This window comes from Brassica napus, chromosome C7 (genome assembly GCF_020379485.1).
Source record: "Brassica napus cultivar Da-Ae chromosome C7, Da-Ae, whole genome shotgun sequence".
Classification (NCBI taxonomy): Eukaryota; Viridiplantae; Streptophyta; class Magnoliopsida; order Brassicales; family Brassicaceae; genus Brassica; species Brassica napus.
In genome coordinates, this window is record NC_063450.1 from 23144205 (window position 1) to 23152439 (window position 8235).

At 36.6% G+C, this 8235-nt stretch overlaps 1 long non-coding RNA gene across 1 annotated transcript; it reads left to right on the top strand.

Moving 5' to 3' along the window:
• The first annotated feature begins 2714 nt into the window (after nucleotides 1-2714).
• LOC125589796 lies at nucleotides 2715-7609 on the top strand. The gene is made up of 4 exons (XR_007325947.1): nucleotides 2715-3437; nucleotides 3559-3787; nucleotides 3857-4010; nucleotides 4153-7609. It is a non-coding gene; the product is annotated as an uncharacterized LOC125589796 (long non-coding RNA).
• Nucleotides 7610-8235: the final 626 nt, after the last annotated feature.

Genomic DNA, 8235 nt, shown 5'->3' on the forward strand with positions numbered 1-8235 from the left:
AACTCAAAATGAACATCATGCGTACGAAATGCAGTCTTCGCAATATCTTCTTCTTGCATTCGTATCTGATGATACCCAGCCCGCAAATCCAACTTTGAAAAGATCTTAGCTCCATGTAATTCATCCAACAGTTGATCAATCATCGAGATTGGGTACTTGTCTGGAACTGTAGCACGGTTCAATGCACGATAATCCACACATAATCGATGTGAATTATCTTTCTTCTTAACCAACAGAACCGGACTTGAATACGGACTCTGGCTCGGTCTTATCAACCCTTCCTCTAACATCCCTTTAACCATTCTCTCCATCACTTCCTTGTGTGCGTGAGGATACTTGTAAGGTCTCACATTTATCGGTTTTGAGCTATCCAACAACACAATTGCATGTTCCCGACCTCTGACTGGAGGCAACCCTACCGGTTTCTGAAATACCCTGGCATAGTGCTGCAACGTCTGAGCAATAGGTAGTGGTAACTCCTTCACTGTCTCACTCCTTTCCTCCAACGATCGTACCTCCATCTCAACTCCTTTGTGACACACCGTGTTATCTGCTGTGAATGATTTAAGAGATACGGTCTGAGCATGAAGCGTTGGATCACCTCTTAACATCACTGGTGCTCCCTCATAGACAAAAGACCATTCATTCTGCTCCCAATCCACCATACATTTGCCCAACGTTCTCAACCATTCCACTCCAAGGATAACGTCAACATTACCCAACTCCAAAACCACAAAATCTGCTTCAAAAGACATAAACGGTAACCCCACAGTCACCTTCTGACACACTCCTGTCCCCTGAACTGAGATTCCCGTTCCAAGCAAGACACGCAGATTCGTATTCTCCGTAACCTTAAGCTTGGTCTTCTGTACTGTCAAAGGTGAGATGAAATTATGAGTCACACCGCTATCTATCATGACCACCACTGAATTCTTCTATATCGCCCCCTTCAGTTTAGTTGTAGTGGAACATGACTGTCCCAAGAATGAACTCAAAGAAAGTGCCATCATCGAAGCTTCAGTATCCTCTGTTTCTTCCTCTACTTCAACTAGAGATTGATCCATTATCTCCATCTCCATTCCATTTACTACTGTCAAGACCTGGAGCATACGGTTGGGACACAAATGCTGCCTTGACCACATATTATCACAGGTGAAGCACAGTCCCAAACCCTTTTTCTCTGCTATCTGAGCTTCAGTCAATCCTAATTGCGGTCTCTGTCCTCTTGTCTCAGTCGGCTTCGCCTGCGTCGGCTTGAAAGTCCATCCTGAGCTACTCTTTCCAGAGGAAAAAGATTTGATTGACGTTGTTTTTGAATTGTCTTTCCTCTCTGCTTGTCGCTCTCTACACACCACCTTATATAAAACACTGTCTTCCATCTGATATGTTGTTGAAATCATTTCATCCAAGTCAACTGGTTTGCACATCGTTACAACTTCTCTCATTTCAGGTTTTAACCCATTCATGAATATCCCTTCGAGCTGGGTATCTGTCAGACCAGTCACCAATGATGATAGATCTTCGAAGGCATGGATATACTGAGCTGCAGTACCAGTCTGTTTAACCGCAAAGAATGGCTGACTAGGGTCCCTGAACTTCTCCTTACTGAATCGCGCTATCAGTTTCTGTTTAAACTCCATCCAGCTTCTGAAACCTCTTCGATGTGATTCACTGTTAAACCAGCTGAGTACATCCCCTGCTAAACTTACTGAGACCACGTCCAATTTAGCTCGGTCATCATAACCACCAATCCTGAAAAAACGTTCTCCAAGAGCTAGCCATCCATACGCATCACAACCATCATACACAGGTAATTCCACTCATTTCAACATCCTCTCACGGTTACCAACAATCGAGGTTCGATCTACCGCATCCTCTTTCCTAGAACTACGGCTAGGTTCCCAGTTTGCGTTATGTACCTAATAGTTAGGATGACGATACGGTGGAGGTGATTCATCGGGAACGTCGATCGCTTTAGAGAGCTACTTCTCCAGCCGCGCACACATCTTCTCGTAACACGCTTCAATCCTTGATTCAATCGAAGCTTCGATTCGCGATTCCATCTCCTTCGCGTTTTTCTCTAGTTCAAAAAAACATTCGGTGAACAGCCGATTCGTCTCGATCTGGACCGTCGACTGATCTCGTAACGTCGCCGCAAGCAAATCCAAGGTCACCGGAGGATCCGCTTGACCGTCGCCGGTGTCTTTCGTCTTCTTCGTCATCGTCGCGATGGTTCTCGATCCAGAGCGCTCACTCGCACCAATTTGTTAGAACTATATGTTTATTGATTAAGATCCACCCAACCGCCCCTCTTAGACTTTACAAGTCGAAGTGCTAAGCCAATTACAATCTCTCTCAATCAAGGGCAAGCCCAAGACTCTCTAACTGACTGCTATCCTCTCTCACTTGGGTCCCCTTATATACCTTATATACCAAGGCCCAAGTACAATCTCTTTATTCTCTAGTACTCGTAACAGAATAATTCCACGTCATCAAACTCTAACGGCCAGCACTCTGTTCTTCCTCCTCTCTTCTGTTCTCCCTTTCTCTTCTCTTCCTCACATACAGTCTCTGTAGCATATCAATTAGTTTGCTTGCTCTTCCTCCTCTCATGGTACGTATGTCATGTACTCCAATTCTCCATTGCGGTCATTTCTCCATCTTGATTAATGCGATCACATTGAACAGGAAAGGGATCCCACATGCATTTGGGAAAAGGACATGCTTTCTCTTCCCGATTCTGCCAACAAAAAGTCTATCGTCCTAGAGAGTTATTACAGTGATTTGAGCATGGCGGTGATGGGAAGGCCACAAGCAAAACAGCAGATCGATCATGTGAGTTTGATCTTATCCAAATTCCCAAAAAAAAAAAATTGTTCTTCAGGGAAAAAATATTGTTCCATGCTGTAATTGATGTATTCTCATAAACGTTGAAGCAATGTTTTTTTAGTTGCTAGGAAACTTGCTGTGACCAAAACCTTCATTTTGTCAGGTCACCAGCTCTTGCTCCACCAGAGGTTCACATCGACGTTGCCGAGCAGCAGAAGAACGAAGCTGATCTCATTGGCGCCGCAGCTCAGCCTCTCCCAGATGATGATGATGACGCTTTTGAGTAAACAAAAGATATTCCAAGATGTATTTCTGCCGTGAGATGCCGTTTTGCTTTTGCTGATTCTCTTCTTTGTTATGATGTTTTAGAACTAATATTGGGGGAGTATTGAAATTTTTCAAAAAAAATGCCTTTAGTTGCTAGAGCTTCAAGAAAATAGAATCACGATGCCATTGATGGTGCTATTGTTGAAATACTTGCTGACCCCAAAGAGGCAAGAGCTGGTAACTGGTAATAGATAGATTCACTTCTTCCGATTCAATCCAGTAGACTTATATTGATGGTAATGGAGACTGGTACCAAGTAGGCAAGGAGAGCTCTAGAACAGGTACCTACGAACTGATTTTGTCTTACCTCACTTCAATTTTTAGGGCTGTTTCTTATCTTCAATGATTTAATCTTTAAAACCTTTTTCATTTGATGATATTCGTATTCTTGATCTCTGCAAGAGCTGATCTGTAGAAGAGAGACCACTTAGCAATCGAAGTACGCTGTGCGTGGACTGAGTTCATTAGCTGGTGGAAGACGGACTGTGCCTGAGAAAACATAAAAAGAAAAGAAGAACCACTGATGGTCCATGGGAATTTGTTGGTGGGTTGCCTTTGTTTGATACTCCACGACAAGATAGTGCATACACCATTAGTGCTTTTAAGACCCCGGTGTCAACATCCATCACTGGTTAATATTTGTCTATATACTTTTATCTTTGAATTTTATCTCTCTTATGTTGTATTGGTTTTATTATAGTTGATCAACTTGCTATTGCCAAAGAGACTCAACCTAAGCTCGGTATGGGATCAAACATGATCTATAGCATCAGCTTCTCTACTTGGATAAGAGAGGCATCCGAGGGAGTTTAGGCAACCCAAGTGGGCTTTTTCTAATCTCTTGCTTCCAAGAGGTCACTTTTGCTTCTTTTTGTTTCTTTTGTGCCAATCTAAATATAATTACAGACAACTCATTAGAGGTCACTTTTGCTTCTTTTGTTTCTTTAGTGCTAATCCAAATATAATTACAATAAACTCCACATAATCTCTTCTCAGGTTACGTCACCAGGACAGCAAGATTGCGCAAGTTATTATCAGTCAGGTCCGTTGTTCGGACAGATCCATCTGGGTCACAGGTCATGGAAGCAATGCAGCGGAGTACCAGGATTGTGGTATGTCTACAGGGTTTATAATGAGCGATTCGCCATGGGAATCTAATATTGAAGTTGGTTCTCCACAAGCAAGGAATGAAGCTAAATTGAGATACAAAGAGAAGAAAATCAAGCACACATGAGTTTTATTTTCTTTTCTTATTAAAAAACGTTACAAAACAGAGTTTTACAAAATTTTGATTCAAGATTAATTGTTTGAGTTGTAGTTTTGGGAAACAAATTCGATATGCATCTCACAAGCGAGAGCTGACACGAGAAAAATAGTGAAAGGAAGATTCGTGAAAGCTGGTGACAAAATATGACTATGACGCATCATCACCAACCCACAAAATCAATGAGTTTTCTCTTTCCCTAAAACAATGTATGTCTTATTCTCATGATGATGATATATGATTAATCTTGTACTGTTGCGGCATGAAAACATTGGAGACCTGCACAAGGAATGTTTAGACATAGTGAAAGTGACGAATTGGATGAAAAACCAATCTTTTTTTTTAATTGAGCTCGTCATTTTTTATTTTCTTTTTAATGTTTATTGGCTTTTTGTAATAGGAAAAAAATCCTAATTACTATGTTTATTAATAACTTTTCTAGCTTTTTTGATAAATAAAGTATCAGGAATTACAATCTTAGTTCATTATTTATCTTTCTCGATAAGATATTGTATGATTTCAAATGTTCGTTTTAAAACACAAGTAATGACTAATTAAAAATTAACTAAAAAAATCTACCAAATTTGGGAAAATGAACATTAGTTTCAAATAACACAACATCGAATAAATACCACAAAACAGACTATTCCGCTACAAGCCTACAACAACAAAAATCATACAGAACACCGAAACACATATTCTGGTACAACATCAAAAATCATACACAACACAAAACACATAAAATAATCACACGTCAATAGCCAACTTCAAACCTATAAAAATGCAAATACTGACAAATCAAAGACCATATCAAAACTCGGCATCATCTTCAAATATACATTTAAATATTTATACATAGCTACAATTACATCACCAACCCCGCGCTTGCGCGGGGGTTAAACTCCTAGTTTTAATTAATGTGTAAGCTGAATATATTCATCTAGATTATGTTAAGAATTCTATAGTCTAATTATTATGGTTTTCCTGTCAGTTAACATATAAAATGTATTTGAAAAACAGTAAAACATGGTATAATTTTTCATATTTGTAACTGAATTTGTTCCTACTGATGACACTTTTATATTATTTTTATTACAAATAATTTGAATTTTAAAGAATGTAAAGATAAAAAAAATTGTTTGTTTTGCATCTAATTTTTTAATAACTGAAATACCAATATGTTTCACTCATATTTCCTCGATTATTTTAACTATATCCTAATGATAAATAACATCAATTACTTAATAAACCCATATTTCACATAAAACGATGAATAAAATTTATCTGTACCACCAAGAAATACAATGTTTATATATGTGTTCCTAAATAAAAAAATATAGTCTTTGTACAACAAGTCAGATACAAAGAATAACCACATATTTGAATAATCATCCATGCCAACTACATTAAGTTAATAAAAACAATTTATATTCAAGGTTAAAGTTATGTTTCAAATTTATATCACTTTTTGTGGTTACGTATGAGATTACATTAAAATGTATGAGATTACATTAAATGTAGAGTACACCAAAATCAGTTACTTCAAAAAAGAAGAAGAACGAAGCAATGCTTAATTAGACCAGCAGTTGCCATCCCAAATGATTGCAATGCTTCGGAAATAATTGCAATGCTTCGACTATTATTTAAGTGATTAATCATTGACATTCTCCTTTCACTCAAAACTCGTAACAACAATAAACTACTGTGACACTGTTTTGAATATTTGAATAATTCACTCCACAACAAAACTAATATTGTTCATAGACACTCGCAATAACATGGTTGCAACCAGTTTTTTCTCAAACCGATTTAAAATCCTAAAAGGGTCAGACATGGCTATCTTAGAGTTTTCATATTCTGAAAACAAAGATCTGGAGAAAGATAATTGTAAGCACAAAATAATATTCGCTTGATTCGAAAATGGGGGAAAAATAGAAGAAGGGGGCACTTTTCTCTGAGACAAAAAATGTAGCTTTTGAATGAAATTGTAAGCCTTTAGTAGTTGCTACAAATTGTTTTTGATATATTTTCAAAAAATATCCATTTTAGTTATGTGAAAGGAGAACTAATAAAAGGTTCAATAAATAATCGTCTTATTTATTACAAGGATTTCATCAAAGAATGATCTATTTACCATATTAGTAACTTTGATGTTGATGAAAAAAAAGACTACTAATGGTCACAGACTTTCTATTCAACTCACTCATCATACAATTGCACCAGAAGTATTAGACGATGTACCTCAAATTGAGAAAACAAAATTTAGAATCCATGGGTATAAAAAGTTGCTAATGTTAGCCAACACAAATCATATTTTACCAGGTATTTCTTTTTTTTTTAAAGTGTCAAAGTTTTGTTTTAGTTGTTATCATATTAATGGCAATAACAATGAAGCAGATGTTGTTGAAAGAGTTACTTATGTTTGGGGGTCAAAAGTACGAAAAAATAACTCAATACGTAAGATTATGGCCAGCTACGTTCTTCAAGAGTATGTGTTCTATCATATGCATTTTAAAATTATTATTTCTTTAACAAAATAATTTTATCTTATCTTCAGTTACACCAGAACAAAAATTTGAGTATCAAATTGGGACAATATTGCTGCAGATTTTTGGTCATTTCTCTCCAAAACCCAAAGGAAGAAACGTATTGTCGTCGTAACATCAGTTAGACCAAAATGATTAACTATTTTTTCCCAAAAATTTGAGAACCTTACTAAATGATTTTTGTTTGAATAGAATCACTTTATTTAATTAGACACTTCACTTGCTACAAAATTTTATACAAACACCGATTTAAAGAGGATTCGTAATTTCAGGTTAATTTGTAATATAATGATAATAAGTTTACTAATGATAATACATAATGTTCGGACCTATAGTCAAATTTCTGACTGTTTATATGTAGGCAAATAGTGAATGAGAATCATAATTCTCCTCTCAAAGAGCATGATTTAAATGAGGAATAAAATCTTTTTCCCAAATATTGACATTTAGAGACGTTGAAGTTCCTCAGGTATTAGTACTCAATAATAAACACAAAACTATATATGTGGTTTTCTAATAATTCAACTTATATTGCAAAGTTGTCAAATTATGAAATGATGTGTCTTTCTATAATTATGTGTCTTTTTAACATATAACCATTAAAAAGTTGTGAATATATATATATATGTGTGTGTGTCTGTCTTTCATTGTCTTTACTAGGCCTGGGACTTATTATCCGAGATCCGGATTCGATCCGAGATCCGCTCCGTATCCGCTCCGAAAATAGGATATCCGGGGTGCCCGGATCCGAATCCGGATAGTAAAATCTTGGATCCGTCCAAACCGGATCCGGATCCGGATATCTTAATTTTTAGGTCCGGATATCCGGATCCGGATCCGTACTTGTAAAACACATTAACTTTTTAAATTTCATTAATATTTATACTTTATATAATAATATTTATACATAAATTAATTTTGTAATATTATATTTTAGTTTTTACAATATTATAGACATATATATATATATATATTTATAACTCTTGTATAAATATTTCATTTATGTATTATTTTTAAAATTTTAGTTTTTTTTAAAAAATTATTATTTTTAATTATTTTTGCGGATCCGGATCCGGATCCGGATATCCGCGGATAATTGAATATAGAGACGGATATCCGAAATCCGGATATCCGGAAACCACGAATCCGGATCCGGATATTAAATCCACGGATCCGACGGATCCGGATCCGGATCCGGATACCCTAAATTTCCCGGATATCCGGATCCGTCCCAGCCCTAGTCTTTACATCCAGAAAGTGTATTTTAAT